This window comes from Malania oleifera, chromosome 2, assembly GCF_029873635.1.
Source record: "Malania oleifera isolate guangnan ecotype guangnan chromosome 2, ASM2987363v1, whole genome shotgun sequence".
NCBI classification, from domain to species: Eukaryota; Viridiplantae; Streptophyta; class Magnoliopsida; order Santalales; family Ximeniaceae; genus Malania; species Malania oleifera.
The window spans coordinates 109,889,170-109,911,493 of record NC_080418.1 but is presented as its reverse complement, the minus strand read 5'-3'; the positions used below and the strand labels follow the sequence as shown (position 1 = coordinate 109,911,493).

At 36.8% G+C, this 22,324-nt stretch overlaps 1 protein-coding gene across 2 annotated transcripts in view; it reads left to right on the top strand.

The window, feature by feature from the left end:
- LOC131148191 (uncharacterized) overlaps window positions 1-22,068 on the top strand; it is a 61,047-nt gene extending 38,979 nt beyond the window's left edge. For both annotated transcript variants that reach the window (XR_009134992.1, XR_009134990.1), the window contains one exon: window positions 22,005-22,068. The gene's annotated coding sequence lies outside the window, so the exon portion shown is untranslated. The remainder of the gene's footprint in view (window positions 1-22,004) is intronic.
- The last annotated feature ends 256 nt before the right edge of the window (window positions 22,069-22,324 follow it).

Below are 22,324 nucleotides of genomic sequence, written 5' to 3'. Positions count from 1 at the left end.
TTGGCGAGGCGATCGGGTTAAAGGTTAATCAAGAGCCCGCGAGAGCAAGGTTTAGAGGGCCAGAGGATGCCTTGTGGGCACAGTTGGGAAGAGCTGGCTAGACCTGACAAAGCGTATTAGGTTGGATAACTCGTGGCAGATTAGGTGGATTATCAGGAGGAGAAATCACAATCCATATTCAACTTGCTTAACTGGTGGATTAGGCGAATTTAGGTCGGATAATTCATGGCGGATGATGAATAATCCATCATTCTCAAATATAATTTTATTATAATTTTATTAATAATTTATTTTTTATTATAATAATTTAAGTTGTATACGACAACTTATGATTAGTTTGTGTACTAACTTTTCTAGTAATTACATCAATCATTCAATCGTTTCTACTAATTAACAACTCTCGCTGCAATTAAAACATAAATAATTTATATTAATCAATTAGGCTCTTATATCTTTTATAATATCCTAAAAAAACAAATAAAATTATATATATATATATATATATATATATATATTATGCAGGATTCTCTAATTACAATTGATTTTAGACAGCAAATGAAATTATTAGATTTTGGGTAGGTTTTATGAAATTGTGGGCTCAACCTGTCCAAATACCACTCTTAAAAAATAACTGGATTGTACCTCACCACTTCCTTTCCCCAAAACAGTACACAAGACAATTGAAAATGTAAGCATGTGAATCAAGTTTAAATATCAACATTGAGCAACATTTTCATCCATCACAAAACAAAACCACTCAGCACTCACCCACACACACCCACCAAATCAAAGTCACGCTGCACACTACACACTACACAACATGTAAGTGTATATCTATTATTAAAATTTAAATAATTTTATATAAATTTATTATTTAAGTAAGGAGGAGGGCAACCCCAACCCCATACGGGATACGACCATACTTGTTGGCTGCTTGCTACTTCGATGCTTCCATTGAAGTAGTCTAGCTTGGCCAAGTGACCGGGCGAGGGGCGAGGCCACGAGTGGCTGGCGAGGGCCAAGTCACGAGTGGCTAGTGAGTGATTGGGTAAGGGTCGAGAGCCGAGTGGTCTGCCAATCAAGCTGGCAAGCGACGGTAGTGGGAATTGTGGCTCATGGGAGGATTCTGGGAGTGGGAGTCTAGGTCCTCTGGGATGTGGTTGCGGCGCTGCGCAACTGGGACAAAAATGAAGCCTCCAAACCCTAAGCCTAATCTGTGCTGAGATTTGAGAATCTGGGATTGTTGAGAATTTCACTTGCGAATTTGTCCTACATTAGAAAAATTAAGTGGATGATGAGTGCTTATATACATGATTGGGCCCAAGACCTAATAAGTTTAAGCTTTTGGGTCAAGTTGGTGTTCACCCATGTGTATCAAGCTCACCCATGGGCTCCTCTGGTGCTAACAAGTGGTATCAGAGCTGATGGTTCATAACTCTAGGTGAGCGACATAGTAAAAGTCGAGATGTGAAGCTAATTCTCCTCACGTGGTAACAGTTGAAGGACCAAGTGTGTGACTGAGGCCAATAAGGATCATCTAGGTTGGGGATGGATCCGAATAGGGTCAAGATGTGAGAGGTAGGATTGATTTAAAGGAACATGGAATGCAATCCGACGCACGTAAGGTGCCAGTAGTAAGGCCCACTTGAGCAACTGTTGGGGAATTGGGCAGTTTTCGTTCAAGGGGGAGCAGTTGGAAGTCACAAGTGAGGGCGAGATTGTTGAGAATTTCACTTGTAAGTTTGTCCCACATTGAAAAAATTAAGTGGATGATGGGTGCTTATATACATCGTTGGGTCCAAGACCCAATAGGCTTAAGCTTTTAGGTCAAGTTGGTGTTCACCCGTGTGTATCAAGCTCACCCATGGGCTCCTCCGGTCCTAACAAGATTAGGCCGAACCATATAAATCTGGTGTTCTTATTTTGTTTGTTTGTTTTTCTTGTGTGTGTGATTATTCTTCCTAGACCCCTAACAATTGGTATTAGAGCCAGATTGGAGGTCTTAGGAGTTATATTGTGCCAATTACGTGTCTAAGGAAAATTTTGTCTACGAAAGTGGGACTTCAGCGGTCCATTGTGGTCCCCCACTTCCTTAGAAATTTACCTGGTGTAATTTAACACAATCATCACTGGGCCCCACTTCCACCTCATCAGTCAACCCACTCCAGCATGACGTCATCGTACCTCATCAGCAGAGCTGAGTCAGCATCCTCATCAGCGTTGTGTTAGCACTGTGTTAGAGCCACGTCAGCAGACATGTGTTAGACGCCACGTCATCCCTGGGCCCACTTTCCACGCCAGCATCCACGTTATCCTAGGGCTCCACCTACCACGTCAGCAGCCAAGTAACGACATTAGGTAACGACGTCAGTAACGACGTTAGGAATATTCCGTTAAGTGGGAGTATATTCCATTAAGTTTAATAGAAAGTTGACCGATTTTGATAAGAAAGTTTGACTAGGTTTTCGAAGTCATTTTAGGTTTATTTTTTGAACGACTTGAACCATTTCTAAAGTTTTTGGCCATTCCAGATCCAATCATGCTGTCCGTTTGAGCTGATTCCATATATAGATTGATGAATCGAGATATCAAACAAAAATAGCTTAAATATTGAGATGTTTAACACCACTAACTTCGGTTTCTGAAAGATGCAGATTGAGGACTACTTGTTTGGTAAAGAGTTGCACTTACTATTGAAGGGAAAGTCATATTCCATGACAAAGGATAAGTGGGAGTTGCTTGACTAAAAAGCTCTCAGAGCTATCAAAATGATGCTGACAAAGTCTATTACCTTTAATATCAAGCATATGAAAACCACCAAATCTTTTATGGATGCGCTCTCCAATATGTATAAGCAGCCATCAATCGCCAATAAGGTACACTTAATGAAGAAGTTATTTACCATGAACATGTCCGCAGGTGAAAGTTTTAGTAGACATCTGAATAATTTCAACGAGCTGTCGTGTAGAGACCCGGAGAATTATAGAAACTAAATAATAAAGGAAAAGAGAGAAAAATGATTTTTCCAAGGGATTCAATAGGATCTTGTTGATGAGCATAGGATACTAGTTGATGAGTGGCCTATTGGGAAGGTTGACGAGGACACGTGTCTCATTGATGAAGAGAAGTTGAGAGGGGTTATATCAGAGCCTGAAGTTCTTCGACGAAGGTTACGAGTTTATCGACGAACTCACCACTTGGACTCGTCGATGAGGTGACGTGTCTCGTCAATGAGGTCGCACTTTATAAATATGCCAAACTCAGGTTTCCAGCGAGAACTGAATGAAAAAACTCGTTCTCTCTCTCTAGAGTTTCGTCTCCTCTACCTTCTCTCTAGATTTCTGGCTTCATTCTTCACCGGTTCGAAGATCGGAAGCTGCCACGCTACTCCTGGGAAGATTCTCCATAAGTCTGCTGGAGTAGATTGTTGGTTAGGCTAACTTGGGCACCATACCAAAATTGGTAAGTTGGTTATTTTAAGTTTTATAAGGTATTTGGTATTTATGGTTGAGTAAAATGTATTAGGTGAGATAATACTGGAGTTTTGTGGGGAAATGTGAATTTCAGGGTGTTGAGTTGTGAACACACATAGTAGCAAGTTTGGTTAATTTTGTGGGCTTTTCAGTAAGTCATGTAAGGGGATAAATTAAGTCTGTATTTTTCATGAAATTATTTATTGTCATACAACATTTATTTTCAGAAAAATACGTAAGTTATAGAACTATGGTTGTGACGACTTGCTTAATTTCTATTTTTTTTATAATCAATATCACAATTCCCAACTCAGCAGATCATAGTACACCTGGACCCGTGGGTATTAGGGATAAATCAGAACATAACACGGAAGCCTAAGCAGCAGGAAACACATAATCACAATATTGTAAATATAAAACATCCATCACATTACTGCAAATACCAGAGTCACTATACTACTGTATTTCAGTATATACATCCCAAAAGAACAAAATCTAGGGACACTTCCCACAAAAATCTAACTGTCCTTAGTAAAACTTACCCTTCAAAAAGGACAGACAATAGCTCTAGCTTGGTGAGGCCTTTCTCGCTCTCCTATCTGGGGTTCCTGAAAAGTTTATAAAATTTAGGGGTGAGACACTTCTCAGTAAGGGAAATAAACTAATACCAGTGTGTGGCAACATGAGTAATTCGTGTTCTACATATATCATACATAATATACACAGTAACTATTTTGTCAAACTTGGGAAAACATATATATATATATATATATATATCAAATCATGGCAGAACATACTACATTTTCATAAACAAATTTCATCTCATATAATAATAATAACATAAAACATTCCTGGTAGGTTAGCTGGCCGTTGTCATGTATTACCCCCACACGACTGGGTTGTGTGGCCCGAAGGCGGGACCTGACAATGGTTGGTCAACCACCGCTAAGTCAACAGTACAGTCTGTAAGTCCGATGGGTCTACCTAACCTGGTTCGTACACCAGGGGCGATCACACACTTCTTAAAAACGACATCAACTATCCAATCTCACACCACTCCGTACAGTGGCGTAAACACAGATATCATGATCACGAAGACCATGGACACATAGCAACGGTACCGTGCAAGTGCTAACCTAGACCAAACTAACCAGGTTCTGATATCATATAACATATGTTGAAACTATGTTACATGGATATTTCATATCATTAATTTTCACATTAATCATATCATTTTGCATATATACATATATCATGAAAATCATTGGCCCGTACGCCGGTATTACACATTTTATCATAGCTCGGCCCGTATGCTGGCAAATCATAGCACAGCCCGTATGCTGAAAAATCACATCCATAGCTCGGCCCGTATACCGGCAAACATATCATAGCACAGTTCATACGCTGGCAAATCACATTCATAGCTCGGCCCGTACGCCAGCAAACATATTATTGCACAGCTCGTACGCTGGTAAATCACATCATAGCACAGCCCGTACGATGACAAATATATATATATATATATATATATAAATCTCGGCCCGTATGCTGGTTTTTCCAATTATAAAAATCCGTATCATAATCCCATTCCAGAAAACAGTATTTCACAACATTTTATACTCATGCCACATTGAACAGATTTTTCACGTATTCAACATATCATCATTTAAACAGTATTTTTCCAAATATAAATCATATATATATATATATATATATATATATAAACATATTTACTTTCCAAAAATCAAATACTATATATACTGTTGGAAAAGGTGTATTCCCAAGAGGGGGGGGGGTGAATTGGAAATTTTAATTTTTCTCCTAGGTTAAGTTAGAAGTCAATATGTTTTGGTAACCTAGGGTCCTTCTACACGGTTCCAAATGTGCTGATAAATAAAATAAGTGGAATTTAAATCATGCACATCATTCATACAATAACATATACGTGCGGTAAATATAAAGTGCTAAAATGTAAATAGACACACGATATGTTATCGGGGTTCGGCTAACTGTGCCTACGTCCCCGCCTCTAGCTCGCAAGCCAGAGGATTCCACTAATAGCTCACTTAAGGGTGGAGCGTCACCGTTTACAACCAGGTCAAATTATCACAGGGCTGACCTCAACCTACACGCCTTAACAAGACGACGCACCTAGCTTTCCTAACCGGGTCTAAGCCAATCCGGGACTATTCCAGGGCTAGTCTCCCTCTTCAGGCCTGTACCTGGAAATGCAACCAAAGTGTATTACAATCAAATGGTACAGTGATTGTGCTTTCGTGTAAAACAGATATGTACCCAGATGCGCGCAATAACATACACCACAATATGATTCAATATGTAAACTCAATGTGGTCTAGATGGTTCAACTCTCAAAGGTATTTTCTATCAGTGTAATGCGTACGTGAGAGTGACAAACAGTATGATCTTTGTATCACAAGATATTCAGGTAAGATGTTTACACAAAGATACTAGTTAAGCAATATATGTGTATATTTCAAAGAGCGGGTTTTCTCATTCGTATGATGCTCTTAAAGTGTATATGTTTGGTTTGCAAAAGGATATTCAATCTTTGTATTCAGTAAAGGATATATGAGTTAACGAATATTGCAACAAAGATTTTATCACATAAACAAATATCTCATCAAATATTTTCAAGATAAAAACACAGTAGATATTTGAAAATATTTTTGCAACCAAAATACAAATACAAACTTCTTAAGATATTGCAATGAATATGCAATACTCAGAAGTTTTATATAAGTCTTCTTAGGAGAGACTTATTAACAAAGTCCCCTAAGAATACTTTAAAGTTTAGCTCTCAAAAATAAGTCAAACAATCCAGAGATAGAAGAGCAAACCAATCAAGACAAACACTCAAAAACTAACTTACAAATGATGTAGGCAATATGGGAAGGTAAGATGGAGCTTGGAAATGAGTATTATAGGGTTTTGATTTTTCATAGGATTTTCCCTAATCAAGGTGGCTAATCACCCTTAATTTTCTCAAATGAACTCATATATATAGGCAAGGGAGAAAATATGACCGTTGGGGACGTATTGGGTATTATTAGAAAAGTTTATTGATGTTTAAAGCATTTTAACCCTGTTTAAAAATATTAATTGCGGTAAAAAATCAGGGCAACCCGAGAGGTCCGGTCGACCAGAAATGGTTCGGTTGACTAGGACTCAAATGGCTTGGTTGACTAGGGGACTTTTGAACTGAAAGGCTTGGTCGATTGGAGAGGGAGATTTCCCAAAATTCCGAGTTTCGGTCGACCAGGGCATTTTGAACTGCCTGGTTTGTTTGACCAGACCGCTGGGAATTCTCTCGAGGACCCTCCGATTGACCAGGTAGTTGGAGTACAAAAGTTCTCGGTCGACCAGATGGTCAACTGTTCACCCAGGAGGTTTTCGGTCGACCAGAGCCTTTTGAACTACAAGTTTCTGTTGACTGAGTGGTCAATCTTTGACCCAAAGGAGCTTCGGTCGACCAGGCCCTTTTGAACTACCTTTGCTGGTCGACCGGGTGGTCAAACTTTGACCCAGGATATCTTCGGTTGACTAGGCCAAAATGAACTGGCTTGGCTAGTCGACCGAAAGTGCATCGTGTGTGCATTTCAGTCCCGTTTTGAAACAAACAAGCCCTATTCAAGTGCCTAGAAAATATATGTGAAAGTGTGAGTGTTCTAAAGGCACTTGGGGTCCAATTTTGAAAACACCGAAAAAGTCCGGTGTCGGTCGACCGAAGGGTACACTCTAAGGTCTTTCTATGGTCATTTTCTCATTCATGATTTGTTTGAGCTTACATATTATCATGCATGTGATGTGTGTGAGCTTATTACAAACCAGAGCCCTAGTTACTATTACAGACCTTTCCTACTTAAATATTACAGACCCGAATATAAATTACAACAAATAAATTATATTTAAGGTCTTCAGGGTCTTCGTTTTCCTCCGGGTCTCTGAGTGCCATCATAGGATACTACCAAGATAAACCTGTACATCAACTCGGCAGTCATTAAATACCTGAGTATTTGTCATAATCAAAACAGAGTATGACCCATAGGGTCAACATATACATACATTTTCTCAAAAGGAACTAGCTTAGTTTATCCCCTTACCTGGTTACTGAGAAAGCCCCCAAAATACTCTAGTCTAACACCCGTAGGATTTCCTGACTAATACCCTGAAAATGAAAACCCCCAGTATTAAACTTTAATATTTTCATGCGTAGATCATTTCTTATAACTATTGTAAGACCAAATTTAGCTTAAAAAGCCTTACCTCAACTCTGAGATGATTCCCAACTTGCTTTCACCAACGATCCGCTCTGGCAGATTTGGAGAGAACTTCCCCAAGAGCATCGTGGTGGTTTCAAATCGTCGATCCGGTGTAAATTTGGCCCCAAATCGAAGAGAGAGAGAGAGAGAAAACTGAAGGGGGGGGGAGAGAGAGGATTTAACTTAATAAGGAAGTTAAAAATCAGATTTTTCATATTTATAGAACAGGGGAATTCGTCGACGAGTCACCTCATTCGTCGATGAATCCTTTAATAATTTCGTCGACGAAATTCAGTCGGCTCAAAACCTCTCTCGGTATTTCTTCGTCGACAAATCTTGTCTTCGTCGACGAATTTTCTTAAGCCTTCGTCAACGAATTCCCTGTATTCGTTGACGAAGCCCTGCTGCTGATTCCCCTAGGTTATTCTTCCAAAGTGCAATGTCATCGACAAACACGAACTTCCTCCTTCTGTTACTGTCTCCATTTCCCCTCCTCTTTATTATTTAAATCCCATTATTATTCGGGTCGTTACAATGTTTGAGAATACTGCTGTTGAACGAGAAAATGGTTTTAACACATTTTATAAGAAAATATGATTTCAGAACAAATTATGAGTTTAGAAGGCTACTTACATTTGTGTGGCAAGAGTATAATATTTCCATGAAAATTTTGTTATACTAAAATATTATGATGTTTCCAAGATAAACATGAGATAATAGTTTTTAGGAAAACCATAAAAATAGTATAGGATCTATGGTTTTAAGAATATTATGTTTAACAGTACAAGAATTTCATATTTAATATGTTATGATATGCTGATGCCGGTGCCATGATTTATATGTTATGATATGACGACGCAAATGCCGTAATTATGCATGTTATGTCAAGATTCAAGAAAATATTATCATGTCATGTTTTACTCTGAAATATGAAATTGTTATGTTTCAATATCATGAAATGTATTATATGTTATCAGAACCTGGATGACTTAGTTTAGTTTCACGAAGCACAGTATCGTAGCTATATGTTCACGATTATGTTTATGTTTGTGCTACCACACATCTCAAATAGAGCGTGGGAGATGGCAGTCGATGTGACTTTATAGGAGTGTTGTAGTTCCCATGGTAATCTGACACAGGTGGAACATGCCCATCATACTTACACACCTATGTTTGACTTAGCATAGTCGGCCAGCCATTGTTAGGTCCCATCTACGGGCCACACAATCCTGTCATGTGGGGGGGGGGGTAAGACATGACAACAACTAGCTATCTATCCTGGGTCATATTTTAGTATGGTATAGTTATATAAGATGATTTTCTTGTACAAAAATTTAGTATGTAAACTATGTTATGACCAATCATGTTTTATTCAGATATGTTACAAACTGTTTTTACTAGATATGAATTATGTACTGTTTATATACATAACGCGAAAATATTGATGTTGCCACACACTGATATTAGTTTATCTCCCTTACTGAGAGGTATCTCACCCCAGCATTACAATATTTCAGAAAATCCAGGTAGAAGGGCGGATAGTGTCTCGTAGTAGTAGAGGTTGACTGAGTTATCCTGTGAGAAGGGTAAGTTGTTGAGCTAGGGTCAGCTTGGTTTTTGGGTTAGGATCCTAGGACACCTTGATGGTCTTTTTGGGACATTTGTATATATATATAATAGATTAAGTAGAACTCTGGTATTGTATTTGATGTGGTATGACATGTATGTAATTTATGTTTTCTGCTGCTTAGGTATCAAAGATGTATGACAGGTATATTCCTGGTGCCCATGGGTTCAGGTTGATCATGACTATGATAGTTTAGCAGGTTGTCAGGGTTATTATGAATGCTGTTATGTGGGAAAAAAATAAATGGCAAAAATAGGCAGATTGTTACATGTCAGATCAACTCACCTTAGTTGAAATCAAGTTTGACATTGATATTCGTGCCTTACTGATTCTTAGTCACTTGTCTAAGAGTTGGAAGTTACTGCAATCAGTAGTTTCGCAGAAAATCAAAACTGAACTTTAATGAAGTCGTTAGTATGATTTTGATGGAAGAGATCAAGATGCAGTCAAACAGTGCTTCCACCTCAAGTTCAGCCTTGAATTTGGAAAGCCGAGGGAGAGATTCTTAGAAAGAAAGCGGGTATGGATGATCAAACAATCGTGGCAGATCTAGGACCAGGCAGTCCATCTAGAAATCCCAGAGGTTCCCAAGGCACAAAGAACATTGAGTGCTGGAACTGTGGAAAGTTCGATCATTTCAAAAACTAGTGCAAAGGTCAAAGAAAGGAATATGAGGCGAAGACAAAAGCAAATATTGCTGCAGAAGAAGGTGATATGTTGATATGCTCTTTGGAGAGCAAGAATGAGTCTTGGGTGTTAGACTTTGGAGCCTCATTTCCTGCCACTTGCAGTAAAGATTGCCTAGAGGAGTATATACCAAGTGACTTTGGTAAAGTATACCTTGGCAATGATCAACCTTACGACATAATCGACAAGGGAATTGTGAAACTCAAGATGAATGGGTTAGTATGGAAGCCGAAGGATGTCAGATATATTCCAGACCTGAGAAAGAACTTGATCTCAATTGGTCAATTGATAGATGAGGGATACACCACAACATTCATTGGCGATGAATGGAAGATATTAAAGGGTGCACTAACAATTTCACGAGGTAAGAAAACTGGAACACCTTATGTGACTTCTAATGCCTGTATGTCTATTTCAGTTGCTATAGGAAATGATGCTAGCAACATTTGGCATCAATGATTTGGTCACACGAGTGAGAAGGTGTAGAGACTCAGAAAATAGAAATAATAAGAAAAAAAATTAAAAAGAGGGAAATTGGTTTGGTACCGTCTATGGTTTGGTGGGAGCATAGAAAACCATTGACGATTTTGAGTTACTGCGACCATGTAAGGGTAAAATAGTGAAAATGGGTTTGGTTAAAAACTAAACTGTTGACGATTTCAGGAAAACCGTCGGCGGTTTTGCTCTGGGTCAGAGGCCTATATATAGCATACAAGTCATTTTTTTGAGATAAAGAAAATCCTCTCCCTCTCTCTCTCTAGGGTTGTAGTCTCTACTCTCTCTCTCTTCGATTTCTCACCCGATTTAAGCCCGGATTGAAGGAAAAACATTATTTCAGGATCCCAACATCGTTTCTACGCAGTTTAATAGAAGCATATTTGTTATTTGGGGATCCTAGGCACAATTCCAAGGTTGAGGTAAGGAAGATGAATTTGTCAGTTGTTTTTAGGAGTTTGATCGGATAATGGGAGTGTGTGGCCCTAGGAAGGTTAAAGTAGTTATTATCCCAAGATTGAGCTGATTAAATTAAAACAGATGATTACAGGGTTTTGAACTCTGATCGCCGCAGACATCGTTTTAGCATCCCTACATGCATATTCTAGTAGGTAAGGATAACAAATTATGTCAGACATTTTTATTAAGTTAACTGATTAAATTATAGTATGTGATTTCAGAAATGATATATGAGTTTTCTTGGGTATACAAACATATGAAAATGGAAATTTTGAAATGATATATATATATGTTTTGAGAAAGTTGGGTTATTGGGTTGAGTAAAACCCTAGAGGTAGTTATATTAATATTTGCAGCAGAAAAGTATAGTATAAAGTATCACTCAATCTGTGTGGCATGAGTTTGAGTGTATGTATAAGTAAATTTGTCAGTTTTTATGGAAAAGTATATATATACAGAGATAGATTTCATACAGTAATATAGTATGATTGTGCTTTAAGTAAAGTTACAGTGTGACAAAGCTTTATACAGTATTCTATACAGAGATACAACGTTCTATAAAAAACTACCATACAATTTTTATACAGAATTACAGTGTTCTATATAGAATAACATAACAGAGTTATTATAGAGTTATAACATTCTATATAGAACTACAGTACAATATTTGATACAAAATTACAGAATGACAGCATTTTATATAGAACTACAGTACAACATTTGATATAGAATTACAGAATGACAGCGTTTTATATATAACTACAGTATAGTATTTTTATACAGAGTTATAGTATTATAGTGATTTTATACAAATTTACAGTATGACAGTTTTATACAGAAATGTGTATATGAAATCATGTTATTTTATTGTTTTAGAAATCGTATTGTATGGTTTAAGAACCCGAATGGATAATAGCTAAGCATGGTACCATAGCTTCACAGTTACCAGTGCAGCCACACTTCTCAGATAGAGTGTTGGTGGCATAGTCGATTTTTCCATTGAAGTGTAGAGTTACCCCATGGAGTCTGGACCAGCTGGGTAGGCAAATCGTACTCATAGTTACAGATACATATATAGATACAGTTGACATAGTCTGGTTAGGCCAACCATGACTAGGTCCAGCCTACGGGCCGCATAACCTGGATCATGCGGGGTTAATTCATGACGTTGATTGTTTATCCATCCAGGGTAGTTCTTCTATGTATATATGCGTATTTACTTATACCAAGATGTTTACATGACAAAGTATGATATGAAAGGAAAGTATGTATTTTGAAATAAATATTTATATGTATGTATATAGTTTTACATGATTTCATAATCATAGAAAAAGGTCAGAAATGGATGTATATTTGAAACACTAAAACTCATATTGCGACATACTAACAATAATATATTCTTTCTTACTGAGAGGTGTCTCACTCCTATAATTTCTATCATTTCAGGAAACCCAGCTAGCTAGGCTTAGAGTTCTCCAGAGTAGGAATTGAGAGTGTTGTTTAGGCTAAGTAACAGTGAGACATTGTGTTGTACAGGAAATAATTTTGTGTGTATATTCAGGATGGATTATGGATGGTTTTGGGGATGTTTGCATAATAATGATGATGGTTAGAACTCTGGTATTGTTATTGGATGTATATGTATATAGATGCTTTTGTTGAGTATTATGATATGTTTGAGGACTGTTGTACCTGGTGCCACTTTGGGCATTACAGGTTACTATAGTATAGTTATTACAGAGATTATGTATAGGGTATTACACAGAGCATTACAGTTTGCTATTAGAGTTATCATGATGATGTTAATTATTATTATTATTGTATAAGAGCAAACTTATTTTATAGATATACATATATAGTAGTATAATTTTTGGGTCGTTACAGAAGGGACTCAAGGTGATGCACTCAAAGGGAAAGTTGAGTGATCTACGGTCAATAGAGATTAATATGTGCGAGGATTGTATACTTGGGAAACAGAAGAGGGTCAGTTTCTAGACATACACCAGTACCCCAAAGAAGGAGAGACTTGAACTAGTCCACTCAGATGTATGGGGATCGACGACTGTCTCATCCACAGATGGAAGGAATTACTTCATGACATTTATTGACGATCATTCTTCAAAGGTATGAGTTTACTTTCTGAAATAAAAATCTAATGTCTTTGATGCTTTCAAGATTTGGAAAGCATTAGTTGAAAATAAAACTGGTTTGAAAATCAAGAAGCTGAGAATTAATAACGATGGTGAGTATGAAGACATCGAGTTCAAGAAATTATGTTATGAGTATGGTATTAGGATGAAAAGAACTGTGCCCGGTACGCCTCAGCACAAAGGTTTAGCCAAGCGGATGAACTAATCATTGACTGAAAAAGCCAAAAGCATGCGTATGTAGTCAGGCATACCAAAGCAGTTCTGGGCAGAAGCAGTCAACACAGCAGCATACTTGATTAATAGGAGTCCATCAGTACCATTGGACCACAGTCTACCATAAGAGGTATGAAGCAAAAAAGAGGTGAGACTTTCACATTTGAAACTTTTTGGTTGTGTAGCATATGTGCATATTAGTGATCATGTCAGAAACAAGTTTGATCTAAAGTCCTTGGAAATGCACCTTTGTCGGTTACGGTGAGGATGAGTATGAGTATCACATTTAAGATGATGAAAATAAGAAGGTGATCAGAAGTAGAGATGTGATCTTTAATGAAAAAGTGATGTACAAAGACAGACACACAACAGAACCATCAAAATCCGCAGAACTAGTTCAGAATGAAACAACCTATGTAGACTTGGATAATGTAACGACCCGAAGAATAATGATATTTAAATGATAAAGAGGAAGGAAAATGGAAACAGTAACAAAAGGAGGCAGCCGAATTCATCAATGAATGCTTCGCATTCGTCGATGACGTTGCACTTTGGATGTAATAACCTAAGGAATTATCTCATGACCTCGTCGATGAACACAGGGGATTCGTCGACGAGGGTACAAGAGTGTCTCATTGACGAGATCATGTTTCGTCGACGAGAAGATACCGAGAGAATGTTTTGGGCGATTCTAATTTTCATCGACGAAGGGGAGAGTTCGTCGACGAATTGCCTATTAGACTCGTTGACGAGATGACATGACTCGTCGACGAAGGCTGCAGTATAAATAGTGTAAATCTCGAATTTTTATGCAGAAAATTCAGCAAAATCCTCTCTTCTCTCTCCTTTACGGTCCTTCCCTCTTCTCTCTTCGATTCCGGCCCCATTAGTCATTGGATCGATGATCTGAGGCCACCACGACGCTCCTGGTGAAGTTCTCTCCAAGTTTACCGGGATGGATCGACGGTGGGATCGAGTTGAATTTCTTCCCAGAATCAGGGTAAGGTCTTTTAGTCAGTTTTTGGCCTTCTGACAATTGTAGAAAATGATGGAGACAAAGAAATAATGATATTCTGTTCTGGCGAATGTTGTTTTCAGGGTGTTGAGAAGGAAATCCTGCGGGTGTTGGACCAATATACCATAGGGGCTTTCCAGTAGTTAGGTAAGGGCAATATGCTATGCTAGGAAACCCTTTTACGATTTCAGTACAAACTATATGTTTTTATCAAATTATTATTTAGATTATATATATTTACAGTTTCCAGAACTTGATAATATTAATATTTATTTGTGGCTTGAGTTGATAACAGAACAATACTATATTTATAGAATTTGTGAATACTATATATATAGTTATTAACAGAAGTACCAAGGTATTTGCATGTTTATAGAATGCCAAATTTTTTAGTGTACAGTATACTTAGAAATATGCATTTTCAGTAATTTCAGAATAACACGTTTATCAGTACCATAACGCCCCAATATACAGATATTCAGACAACAGTTTAGTTATACCGAAATCAGATTTTCAGTTAGTTTATTTAGAATTTCAGATAAATTCTACGGGGTTATGGTTATTTTAGAAACCATAGTAAAAACAATATATTTCAGATATCAATTACCTATATAGTATAAGACCCTGATGGATCAGACAGCAGAGCACAGGACCGTAGCTACAGATATTTAGTTCAGAGTGCAATCACTTTACTCAGACAGTAAGTGGTATGAGGTCGATCGTGCCCACGTTGGGACAGGCTCTCCATCAGATATGGATTGAGGGGGGCAATCAGACTGTTGGAGTTCAGTTGACTTACCTTGGTCGGCTAGTCAGGATAGGTCCCGCCTTTGGGCCGCACAACCCTGTCATGAGGGGTTAAATCATGTCATACAACCATCTAGGGAAATTTTCTCAAATATTACAAGTATATGTAGATTTCCAGAAATAGTAGTAGTATTATGATAAGTAAATTTATATAGTTTTAATGTATGTTATTTATACCAGCATTTACAATTTCAGATATCCATGATATTATTTTTAAATCAGATTATTTATATAGAAATATAACTCAGTAGCCACACACTAGTAATAACATGTTTCGTCTTACTGAGCGTTGGCTCATCCCAGTGTTGAATTGTTTTTTAGGTGAACCAGCTAGGTGAGCGGAGCAGGCTCACAGGGGGGCTGTTATACTGCCCTTTTTAAGAGTGAGTATTTTTGGGTGGCATGTTTTGTAAACCCTTGGTATCAGTAAGGGTAGTTTTGAGAGTACAGTGATGATTGTATATCATGGATTGATTTGACACTTTGGTATTGTATTATGTGTGGATTTATTTTATATGATTGGCCTTCCGCTGTTTAGGTTAATATTTGAGATTAAAATGAGGGAAAGATTTTATATTATTAGCAAGTTGTTACAGATGATGCCTTAGAAGGTGTCGGGACATAACACACCAAAAATTCTCAAGTAGAGGAGACACAACAGCAAAACACCGAGATTCCTCAGGCGGAGGAACCTATGGAGCAGATTATGACACCATCGCCTCCTACTCTAGCTCCAAAGCTTAGGAGATCTTCTCGACTGCATGTATTAAATAAGAGGTATATGAATTATTACTTCTTACAAATGGAGGAGAATTCGAATGCTATGATAAAGTATGTTAGGTGGGAGATTCGAGCACGCAGGAGCTTGCAATGAAGGACGAGATGAAGTTCCTCAACTCTAAAAAAAATGTGGGAACTAGCTAAGTTGCCTAAAGGTAAGAAGACCCTTCATAACAAGGGGGTGTATAGGATCAAAGAAGAGCATGATTGATCCAGGAGGTACCCAGCCTATGTCCTCGCCTTTGGCCAATACCACCGAAGGATTCCACTATATCATTCCTTTCTGAGTAGAATAAACCTTTTACAAGTGATACCCCACGCTTAAACATTCCTTAAATAGGCTAGAGCAACGCCTCTCCAAGTGATACCCCACACTCGGTCACTCCTTCAATAGGCTAGAGCAGTGCTTCTACAAGTGATACCCCACACTCGGTCAACGATCCAACAAACTGGAATCGTCAAGAAACAAGAAACAATAGTTGCGTACAATGACACTCTCATAAAGAGCATATTAGTACAAATTCAATCACTATGTAATTCAATAATTAAATATCAATATGAAATACAATGAAGCTCAAGAGAATTTATCACCGAGTTCCTTCTAGATGAAAATTAGCAACTCAGAACTCAGAGGTAGGATGGATCGGCAACTCATTAATTCAGCAATTCATATTTTGCAATGAGTCAGCAGTTCATATTTTGTAATGAGTGAAAAATCATGTATTTATAGGCTTAAAAAAGTAATTTCGTGATGCCCAAGATTACTTGGAGTGTCTTCCAAATTTTTTGAAAATTTGGGGCATAAGAAACCAATATTTGAAATTTAAAACATTTAAAATTTCTAACCGTTAACAGTGTTCAGACGACTGAACTATTGGGTTCAGTCTACTGATGTTTCTTAAAACACTGAAAATTATAGTTTGGACATAGGGTCAGATGACTGAACTACAGGTTCAGTCTTCTAAAGTCCTAGTTCAGACGACTGAATTGAGGGTTTAGTATTCTGAGAGTGTTCTTCCTATTCTGTGTTTCAACAAATAAATATTCAATTGACTAAACTAATTCTTCGGTCTTCTGAAGAAATTCTTCATTCTTCAATAGTTGCGTACAATGACACTCTCACAAAGAGTAGATTAGTGCAAATTCAATCACTGTGTACTTCAATAATTAAATATCAATATGAAATTCAATGAAGCTCAAGATAATTTATCACCAATATTCTTCTAGCTGAGAATTAGCAACTCAGAACTCAGAGGTAGGATGACTCAGCAACTCAGAAATTCAGCAATTCAGATTTTATAATGAGTGAGCAAGAGAAAGCTTTGTTTGCAAGATAGCTTCTAACATATTTTTCAGTTCTTTCTTTCTTGGTGTATAGTTTGATTTGAAAAACCATGTATTTATAGGCTTAGAAAAGTAATTTCGTGATGCCCAAGATTTCCTGGAGTGTCTTCCAAGTTTTAAGAAAATTTGGGACACAAGAAACCAATATTTGAAATTTAAAATATTTAAAATTTCTAACCGTTAATAGTATTCAGACGACTGAACTATCGGGTTCATTCTTTTGATGTTCCTTAAAGCATTGAAAATTATAGTCTTGACAGAGGGTCAGACGACTGAACTACAGGTTCAGTCTTCTGAAGTCCCAGCTCAGACGACTGAACTGAGAGTTCAGTCTTCTGAGGGTGTTTTTCCTGTTCTGTGTTTCAACAAATAAATATTCAGTTGACTGAACTAATTCTTCGGTCTTCTAAAGAAATTCTTCAGTCTTCAATTACTGCGTACAATGACACTCTCACAAAAAGCAGATTAGTACAAATTCGATCACTATGTACTTCAATAATTAAATATGAATATGAAATACAATGAAACTTAAGAGAATTTATCACCAAGTTTCTATTAGATGAGAATTAGCAACTCAGAACTCAGAGGTAGGATGGATCAGCAACTCAGAAATTCAGTAATTCAGATTTTGCAATGAGTGAGCAAGAGAGAACTTTGTTTGCAAGATAGCTTCCAACAAATTTTTCAATTCTTTTTTTCTTGGTGTATAATTTGATTTGCAAAATCATATATTTATAGGCTTAGAAAAGTAATTTTGTGATGCCCAATTTCTTGGAGTGTCTTCCAAGTTTTTAGAAAATTTGGGGCACAAGAAACCAATATTTGAAATTTAAAACATTTAAAATTTATAGCTATTAATAGTATTCAGACGACTGAACTATCGGGTTCAGTTTTTGATGTTCCTTAAAGCATTGAAAATTATAGTCTAGACACAGGGTCAGACGACTGAACTGCAAGTTCAGTCTTCTGAAGTCCCAACTCAGATGATTGATCTGAGGGTTCAGTCTTCTGAGGGTGTTCTGCTTGTTCTGTGTTTTAACAAATAATTTTTCAGTTGACTGAACTAATTCTTCGGTCATCTGAAGAAATTCTTCAGACGTCTGAAGTAAAATTTTAGTTGTTTAAGGTTGCATGTTCAGACTTCTGAGGGTACACCTCAGTTGTCTGGGCAGACAAACTTTAGAGTTTTCATTTTAGTTTCAAAAATCATTTGTGCTCTCTTGCTTTGATTTCTTATAAAACATTTTCCAAGTTTTGAAATAAGGTCTCTAAGTCCATAATTAATCCTAGAAGAGCTTTCAACATACTTCACAAAGATATTTAAATATGAAGTACTTACATAAAGACTTCTTATGACGTTTTGACATTCTAAATACTTAAGTCTTCATGCTTGTCTTTCTTTGAGTTCTCTTACTTTATCTTCAAGCTTTAATATTCTTTAAGATTTTTGGAAAGTTCCTTTTAATATCCATGCTCTCATGATTTTCAAGCTTTATTAGATCATCTTTAAATCCATGCTTTGACTCGTTAAGCTTCATTTGTTTATCTTTCTTTGAAGTATAAGCTTTGAATGACCCTTATGAGTATTTGACTTTGTATTCACATACTTGAGTCCTGAAATATCATCACTTAACAAAATATGTTAAGTTCATCTTATTTGTTATCATCAAAACAAGATTTTGAGTCTTGTAAGGCCAACAACTACTTCAAGAGGTATCAGTCTAATTATATCATCTTATTACTATATGTTGATGACATGTTAGTTGCAGGACCAGATATAGAAGAGATTAAGAAATTGAAGCAGTAAATGTTAGAGGAGTTTGACTTGAAGGACTTGAGTTCAACCAAGCAGTTGCTTGGGATGTGGATCTCCAGAGATAAGCAACAGGAAATGTTGCGATTATCTTAGTCAGAGTATATTAGCCGTGTTTTACAGAGATTTAACACGAGCAGCGCCAAACCAGTAAATACACCACTAGCCGGTTACTTTAGTCTTTCCAAGGATCAGGCTCCCCAAATAGATGAAGAGAAGGACTTCATGGCTAAGGTACCTTATGCCTTAGCCATTGGAAGTCTCATGTACGTCATGGTTGGTACCAGACTAGACATTGGTCAAGCAGTGGGAGTTATCAGCAGGTTTATGTCAAATCCAGGGAAGACTCACTAGGAAGTAGTGAAGTGGATATTGAGATATCTACGTGGCACTATTGATAAGTGCCTATGTTTCGGCAAAGGAGACTTGAAAATTCAAGGGTATGTTGATGCCGATTTTGCTGGTGAAATTAATCATTGCAAAAGTACCACCGGTTATGTGTTCACTATTGGCACAATAGCTGTTTGGATGTCACAGATACAGAAGATTGTTGTTCTATCTACTACAGAAGCTGAGTATATAACAGTGACAGAAGCTAGTAAATAGATGATTTGGCTTCAAGATTTGTTAACAGAGTTCGTAATAAAGCAGGAGAGAAATGTTTTGTACAACGACAGTTAGAGTGTCATACATCTGGTAAAGAACCAAACACATTGGATTACGTTATCATTTCGATAGATCTCTATTAGAGGATGGAGTGTTGACACTGGAAAAAAATCCAAGGTAGCAGGAATCTGGAAAATATGTTGACAAAGGTGGTGACTACAGAGAAGTTGAAGTTGTGCTCAACTTCAGTTGGTCTTCGTGCTGTAAGAAAGATTTGAGCACATCATTATCTATATACTGGTTGAAATAGTATCTCCTTTTCCAAGTGGGAGATTGTTAAGCTGAAATGGAAACGAAGAAAATAGAAACAGATTAAATGGAAACGAAAAATTAAACCGAACCATATAAATCTGGTGTTTCTTATTTTGTGTGCTTGTTTTGCTTGTGTGTGTGATTATTGTTCCTAGATCCCTAATAGGGACTAGGCTTGACCTAGGAGTGGGAGGGGGGGGGGGGTGTGGTCCGTGTGACTGTGGCCGTGTGGTGTGGGTTGTGCGGCGTCAGGTGTGTGGGTTGTGGGCACTTGGGCAGTGGGTGTTTGGGCCTTTATGGGTTAATTACTAATGGGCTTTTAAGTGGGTTGACTGATATATCCGCCGGATAAACCCTATCCAACTTGCTAAGGAGGTAGATATAAAATGAAAAATCATATTCGACTCATTTAATAAGCGGTTGATAATAAGTCAGTTAAAATAGGTCGGATGCGGTTCAGATTAACTAATTTTTATCCATTTTTCCAGATCTAGAGCTGGCCCAAGAGATTCACAGGGGCTTTGACGACTCGAACAACTCTTTAATAACCTAGGATGTCCCCTTCGGTGTTTGCGATTATAGGTTGTTTCAAGTTTTATTTTTAGTCGGAACTCATAATTAATATGAGTTAAGAAATTGGAAGTGGAAAGATTAGAGTGGGTGGGTATAGAAAAAAATAAAAAAGGTAGTGCATTTTTTGTCATATTTGTATAAAGATAAAAGTGGATGAAATGAAAGTTTGGGAGTATGGTTTTTTTCCTTTTTTTTTTTTATCTAATTAATTTTTGAGCTATATTAAGCAAAAAAAAAAAAAAAAAGAAGCATCTTCAACTCTTGAATTGAACCTTTTATTCTAAGAATTTGAATGAGCGCAAAGATTAGTAAAGACTTTGGAGGAGCATGAAGTTTTTCAAGAGATCTTATGAGTTGCCACTACTATAATTTTTCTCCTCAAAGTGTATGTGTATCACTGGCTTAATTTTTAGAAGATGAAAAATTAGTAATGGAAACTAGAAGAGTAGATGAACTTTTTTTATTCCCCTTTTCTATTCTATGCTTGATAGGAGCATTACAAAAATGGATTGAAAAAAGTGTTTCTTTCCTTATTTAAGCAGGTAGGAAAGTGAAATAAAAAATGGAAAATGTATGGTTTTATCAATATACCATTCATAAATCTTGTTAACTTTTAAAGCTATAGATTTTGTTGACACTATTAAGGAAAAGGTGGGAAACATTTCATTTTTAATCCACCCAAAGTTGACACTTTTTTAGGTAATTTTGGGGAGAATGTGATCGTATCTATTACTTTTGTTTGTCAATTTGTCTCTAGACGAGAGCATATGAATAGAATACACTTTAACTCTTATACTTTTCCTTCTCCCATTTTAAATTTTCTACTTTTCTTTCTCGTGTATAGTGTAAAAAAGGTAAATATTAAGTAATTTGGTCTATGCGTTTAGGAGCATTAATTCAAGTCTTGTACTTGACTTTGTGTGAATTTCAACAAAGCAATATAAAATTTTTATATTACATTTTACTTAAATTCACATTTTTTCACATTTATGGCTTAAAACTGTGCACTTGAAGTAGTGAAGTGCATTGAAGTGAAAGTGTATGAAGAGAATTACATCTCTTTTTCTTCTTACTTGAGAATTTTTTTGGGGTGTGAGTATTGTTGAGTGTATCCGCACTTGATCTTCATTGATTGTAGCAACACAAGGTTAGTCCAATTGTTTTTTTTTTTTTTGGTGTGTTTTCAAGGTTTACTTTATAATGAGCATGAATTTTTTTGTGTTATAATATAGGTTGTCTTTGCTTTTGCATGTTAAAATTGCTTTTTTTGTGATGAAAGATGCTATCGAGGTTAAGTTTGGAGTGAAATCATAGCCTAATTTGTGAAAAAAATTGCATAAGTTTACATTGAAATCACATTTTTCTTGTAGCGTGCATGCACACGATCGACCAACCTACAGGCACAGATGTCTGGCCCCTGGTATTAAAAAATAGCAATTTCGTACAAGTTAACAGTCGATCGGCCTCTATAGACGGTCGACTTACCTATCTAGAGGTCATATTTTTGGCCATTTTTTCTAGAATTTCTCTAACTTTTAATGTTATTTTTGAGTTTAAACACTCTTTTGGGTGTATGGTTGAGTTTGAATGTTGATATCTTAATTAATGTGGTTTTATGGTTTTTCACAAAACCAAGGTTTCATCTTAAATTTTTTTTTTTTTCAAAAGTTTCAAGGTAATGTTTGGTTCA